General features: G+C 49.6%; 1 long non-coding RNA gene across 1 annotated transcript; it reads left to right on the forward strand.

Moving 5' to 3' along the window:
- Positions 1-1,952: 1,952 nt before the first annotated feature.
- Positions 1,953-3,055, forward strand: LOC141025361 (uncharacterized). The gene is made up of 2 exons (XR_012186840.1): positions 1,953-2,199; positions 2,619-3,055. It is a non-coding gene; the product is annotated as an uncharacterized lncRNA (long non-coding RNA).
- Positions 3,056-6,329: the final 3,274 nt, after the last annotated feature.

Below are 6,329 nucleotides of genomic sequence, written 5' to 3' on the forward strand. Positions count from 1 at the left end.
GGGAAACCACGGCCACCTATGGGACCAAGAGTCCCTTGCCGGTTCGGCAGGGGATGGCACGTTGCACAAAGAGCAGAGGGGCATCGAACAGCACGGTAGTGATCACACGGGCAATCTTTACCCAAGTTCGGGCCGCCGCGGGGCATAAAACCCTAATCCTACTTTGGTGGATTGATGGTGGAAAAATGGTGGTGAACACAACACGCTTGCCCGGCAGGGTTGCCTTGGGGCAAAATGGCTACGCGCGTATGAATGTGTGAGGGGGTGGATTCGCTAAGCCTTTCTATCATTTCCTTGGGCCTCCTTTTATAGACAAAGGGGTCACCAAAGTGGCAAATCAGTCATTATGCACTGGATAGCAAACAGAGCTATCATACCTAACTCTGCAGGGTGAAAGAGCGCATTAAATGTGCCGCTCAATGTCACATCATAGCGTGCCCAGCATGCCCTGCTGGGCTATTGTGCCAGCTTCGCACCTGCTCGCGTGACACGTCGCAGGACGGGTGTCACCTGTAGGTATTTCCTGTAGAAAGTGGCTGCCATGTGGCGAATAGCAGCCACTTAGTAACTTTGGAGCTTGAGACCGCACCGATCGATGACCTGCATTGTGGTGAGGTGGTTCTGCCTTCGTGAGCCCCGACAGGCCCTGCCGGGGCATCTTGGAGGCCTGCTTCCGGGGGTGACCCCGTCCTTGCCGGGCTTGTCTGCCTAGCAAGGGACGCTTTTCCCTTATCAATATCCTGCTCTCCTGGTTAGTCTTAGTCTTCTTGCGCCGCACGTTGTTCCTTTGAAGAACTGATCCCTTGTGCTCCACTCTGATCTTGGTGCTGCAATCTTGTTCTCGTGCGTGTGGGCTTCATCGTCCGTGCACGAGTCAGGGGAAAATATATACCCCTATTTATGTTCCCCGATAGAGTCCAATATACCTACCTATGGATTGAATAAGATCCTTCAAGTAATTTTCATTGGTGCATAAAGCAATAAAAGTTTTCACCAGAGCTTCCAATTCTTCATTCCATTTCTTTACTCCTTTCCAGAGCCCCTAGACACTAGTGGCCATGACTAGGGCGCCTAAAAATATACCAATGCCAGCCATTTGGGCGCTCTGGAGCGCGCTACAGTCCACCAAAGAACTGTAGCCGCCCCTGCCCAATGCGCCCAGCCACCTCGGCTCTTCCCTGCACTCCCAACGACGCGCCTCGACATCCGCAGCATGCTACGTGGTCGGTGCCCTCCTCTCTCCCTCCACTAGCCTCCCTCGCACGCGTGCCATGGCCGCCCGAGAGCTCCGATGAGCAAGCTCACACACGCGGCGCCCTGGCACTCCCCCGTTCTCTCTTTTCCTTCCCCTGGTCGTAGACCACCCCCACAAACACTCCTGACTCAGAACCGAGCCCTCCCATGGCCTCCTGTGACGGCTAGGACCTCACCGGCGCACGGGCTCACGGTGCACCGCGCCCCCTCTTATTTCAGGCCTCCCCGAGCCCTCCTCTCCTCACCACTAACTCCCTCTCACTCCAAATCGACCGCCTGCATAGCTCCCCCGTCTCTAGGATTGCTCGAGCTCAAGATCGAGCTCGAGCTCCGCCGCCTCGGGTCGCTAGCAATCTCCGGGTACCGGCCCGGTCCGACCGTTTTTCCTCCTGATCTGGAACCTCTCCACTGACCCTGTGCAAAAGCGAACCAAAAAGCAAAAACCGAACCGGACCAAAATCCTGGTTTTTCAGGTTCTGGTTATGGTTTTAGTTTGCAAAATAGCAAACCATATAAAATTCAGTTTTTCGGTTTAAAACAGAAATAATTCGGTTAAACCGAACAAAATCGAAGCCCAGCAGCATAGAAATTTCAGAGGCCCAGCCCAACCTCATGCATGGGCCTCTCCCTTTATTCCTCAACCTTAGTCCACCATGGTCTCACCCCTCATTCCCACACGGCCTCACCCACCCTCACGCGCGCACATGCAGAGCAGAGAGGACAAAGGGAGGCGGAGAATAGAGCATGGCGGCGGCGCCCTAGGTCAGACTTCTGCGTGCATCCATCTGCTCCGGCGCTCCCCACAGGCTTCCGACCTCCGTCGCTCACCTCCGACCTCTGGCCTCTACCCCTTCACTTCGTTGACCTCCGCCCTCCCTCGCGCCGTCGAGCGCACCGGCGCACGGCTCTGCGTAGCAAGATAGAAGCCGCCGCCGACGCACAAGGGTGAGCAGTACGCCAGTTCCTTCTTTCATCTTTGTTTCGATCTGGAGCTTTCTTGTTTGGTAGTTGGCTAGTTGCAAACAAACACTTCAGGGAAAAAGAATCAAACTGCTGAACATGTGAAACATTCGTCAGACTAATACAATACCATTCATTCGTCAGACTAACATCAACAAATCATAGGGAGTGGCAAGTAGCAAAAGGAACTAGATTGCATTCCATACAAACCATATCAAATAGGACTCAGGCATCCACAAAGCATGATGAATTGCTGTCATAGCAAAAGAAAAAACAACAAGGTCTCATTCAGATTACCATGGAAAAATCACATTTGTTTCCTATTTAGCTTTCCAGTAATTTCTACTGTTGGTTCTGCTGCTGGTCACTGATCTAAATGGAAATTACCTGACTTAATTTTTCAGGTATTCAAAAGTGCCAACCTTGGTGCTGGTTATGCTGCTGGTCAAGCCTACTTACCTGAAACAATTCCTGATGTTACTCCCGACCGTGTTAGCTAGAAAAAGAACGAAAGGTGGAAGGCATGGATACACTTCATAGTTCAGAATGATGATCCGAATCATGCTAACTGGACAAGTTTTTATGCCAGAATTTGTCTTGAGCAGTTCTGCTTGTGCTTGTACTAGACAAGTTTTTGTTCCAGAATTTCTTCATGTGGTTTGGCTGGACATGTACTAAATTAGTGCTTGTAGTTGACTTGTAGTCTTCTCCTAGATTGTTATACTGGAACATAAATTCTTCATGTTTCAGAATTTCTTCAAGTAGGTAACCAGGCTGTAGCTGTACTGGACAAGTACTAAATTTGTTTTTCCATGTGGCCAAACCATGTGTTGTTTAAAAATTTGCGTCAACTTTGGTTATTTTGGTTATTACCAAAACCAAACCGAAAGTAAATGATTATTACCTAAACCGAACCGTATCTATGTATAAAACTGTATAAACCGTAGTATAAAAACCGTATAAACCAAAAACCATATAAACCAAAAACTGTATAAACCGAACCGAATCAAACCGAAAAAACCGAATGCACAGGCTGACTCTCGACCTCCTTGACAAATTACCATCTGTTTCCCCTCCCTACCGCAGCCGGAATCGACTGGGGCAAACACCTCCCGAACCCCTGCACTCCGGCGACCAACTCCACCTCCACCCGAACGGCGACTCCGCCCTGCGCACGTATGTGCCCTCCGATCGTCTCACCATCAACCATAGCCTCGCCGGTGAGCTCGCCACCCTATCTGGCCAGAGATAGACAATGACGGCCGTGGGGCCCGTCTGTCAGCCTCACACCCTGACGGCTGGGTCCCACCCGTTAGGTTTAAAACGCACTCGCGCGCGCAGCGGTTCGCTGGGTCGGCTAGAGGCGTATTTCTAAAATACGCCTTCAACGTGGCAGCCTCACACGGGCTGAATCTCCTCTGGACCTGCTGCACTATGGCCTTTCTGGCCCAGCGGCATACTGCCATTTTCCTTTTTCTTTTCTGTCTGTTTTCTAAAAATTCCATAGGATAAAATATTTATCCAAATGCAATAATTCCAACTCCTATATTCCCCTAAAAACCCTCACTTACTTAATGGTATAAGTTTGAGGCAAATCCATCAAACTTTTCTTACTATTCAAATTTGAGCATTTATTATTTTGTAACTCCAAATCCAATACTAGGAATTTTTACATTCTTAGTTTTCATCCTAATATTTAACAAAAGTTAGTGAACATTTTTAAGAGCACTTTTATTTTTCTGTTTTCGCTATTGCCTTATTTTCCGTTATTCTTTTGCAACGATTAGATTCCGTGTCTGACGAAGTTATTAGAGTGGAGTTGGAGAAGGACTTGAAGACTTTGACGATCAAGGCAACCAAGGCAAGCAGCCCTTTGACCATGATACCCCTCTCTTGTTCATCGGTAACCTTCCATATCCATGATTATGATGTTGATAATGAGCTTGTTATGACAATTGCATTGATGCCTACCGGTTGATACTTGCATGTTCATAGCTCTACCTTGTGCTAGAAGTGCGATGAAAAGTACTTGACATTAACGCATAATGTTGCATCTATGCCATGATCATCTCTTGGTTATAATCATTTCAAAAACCCCACCGGGTGCCCCTAATGCCCATATATGATGTTGGACTAGGTCACCGCTTGATGAAGAAGTGGTGTACCGAAGCAGTTTTGTGTGTAAGAGATGGATTAGATTTAAGGTGTGTCAATCGTACAAACCAAACACGTACAACCACACTACCTCTTATGGGATGGGGTATTATGGATTACCTAGTTTGATACTAGCATGGTGCCCACATTACTAGTGACGGGGGTGACGGGAGTTCACCCTCAGGACAGGGTCGTGCTTCGACAGGTAGCCATGACTGTTTTTACAGGGCACCGGACACACCGTTGGTGTCGGTGTCAAAACCGGCGGATCTCGGGTAGGGGGTCCCGAACTGTGCGTCTGAGGTTGACGGTAACAGGAGACGGGGGACACAATGTTTACCCAGGTTTGGGCCCTCTCTATGGAGGTAATACCCTACTTCCTTCTTGATTGATCTTGATGAATATGACTATTACAAGAGTTGATCTACCATGAGATCGTAATGGCTAAAACCCAAGAAGTCTAGCCTGTCTGACTATGATTACGATTGTTCGCCTCTACAGACCTAGCCCTCTAGATTATATAGACACCGGAGGGAGCTAGGGTTACATAAAGTGGGTTACATAGAAAGGAATCTTCACATTTGGTCACCAAGCTTGCCTTCCACACCAAGGAGAGTCCCATCCGGACACGGGTAGAGTCTTCGGTCTTTGTATCTTCACAGCCCATCAGTCCGGCCCACGGTCAACAGGCCAGACGCCCGAGGACCCCTTAGTCCAGGACTCCCTCAGTAGCCCCTGAGCCAGGCTTCAATGGCGAGGTGTCCGGCGGGCAGATTGTGTTCGGCATTGCATGGCGGGTTCCTCTTCCCGTATACTCCAGGATAGTCTTCGGACGCAACGAATGTGTCCGGATCTGCAACACAAATACCACACACAACCGCAGAGAGTATAATATTTCACGAATCCAATCCGCTGACAACTTTTTTGTAATGTGACATCACGTCTGCCCGGTCATTATTTCGAACTGTTTTCGTCTGCCGTTCCATGTTTCGAGACATAGTTTTTATTGGCACGTCTTGTCAAAGCAGAGATCGTGTCCCCTTATTGCGTGATTCTCATCAATACGGGCGTGGGTAATCTAATCGTGTCGTTCGCACAGCCCTTGGGAATAGGCGAGTTTTAAGGCGAGTGGGGAGGCACTCTATATTCACTGCCTTTATAAGGGTATAAGGATTCCCTTCTTTCACCCACGCCTTCTCTCTTCCTCTGCCCTTCCATTCTTGAGCTCCAGCGCCCAAGTCCTCATCTTTTCCGCCTCAAGCAAGAACTCAACCATGTCCGGATCTGGAGGGCAAGGCCAGTGGATGGCCTCCTCCGTTAAGGACAAGGACTTCACCAAGCTTCGGGAGGCCAGATATCTGGCGAAAGAAACCGCTCACCGGCTTCCGGCCAAGGAGCAAGTCATCCCCACCCCGAAGCCCAACGAGAGTGTGGTGTTCATCCCCCATTTCGTCTGCGGGCTAGGGTTTCCTCTCCACACTTTCGTCAACGGACTTATGTTCTATTATGGGCTAGATTTCCATGATCTAGCCCCAAACTCCTTCCTCGACATCCCGACATTTATTGTGGTGTGCGAGGCCTTCCTCCACATTCCTCCCCACTTTGGACTATGGCTCAAGATCTTCAACGTCAAGCCGAAGGTGGTGGATGGCCAATAGGCGGAGTGTGGGGGTGCCATGGTGAGCAAGATGCCCAATGACACATGGCCCAAAGGCATGTTTGTTGAGACCGTCAGGGAGTGGCAGAAACTGTGGTTCTATATCACAGAGCCTCGCGACGCCACTTTGGCCGCGGCCCCCGAATTCAAGTCCGGAGCTCCAATGCGGCTCACCTCCTAGATAGAGAAGGGCCCAAATTGGTCTTCGTCGGACGAACTGATAGCGTTGCAAACGTGCATCCAAAGTATGGTGGATAAAAACATCAAGCTCGTCAACGTGATCCAGGTGATGCTAGTTCGCCGG

This window comes from Aegilops tauschii, chromosome 6, assembly GCF_002575655.3.
Source record: "Aegilops tauschii subsp. strangulata cultivar AL8/78 chromosome 6, Aet v6.0, whole genome shotgun sequence".
In the NCBI taxonomy this organism is placed as follows: domain Eukaryota; kingdom Viridiplantae; phylum Streptophyta; class Magnoliopsida; order Poales; family Poaceae; genus Aegilops; species Aegilops tauschii.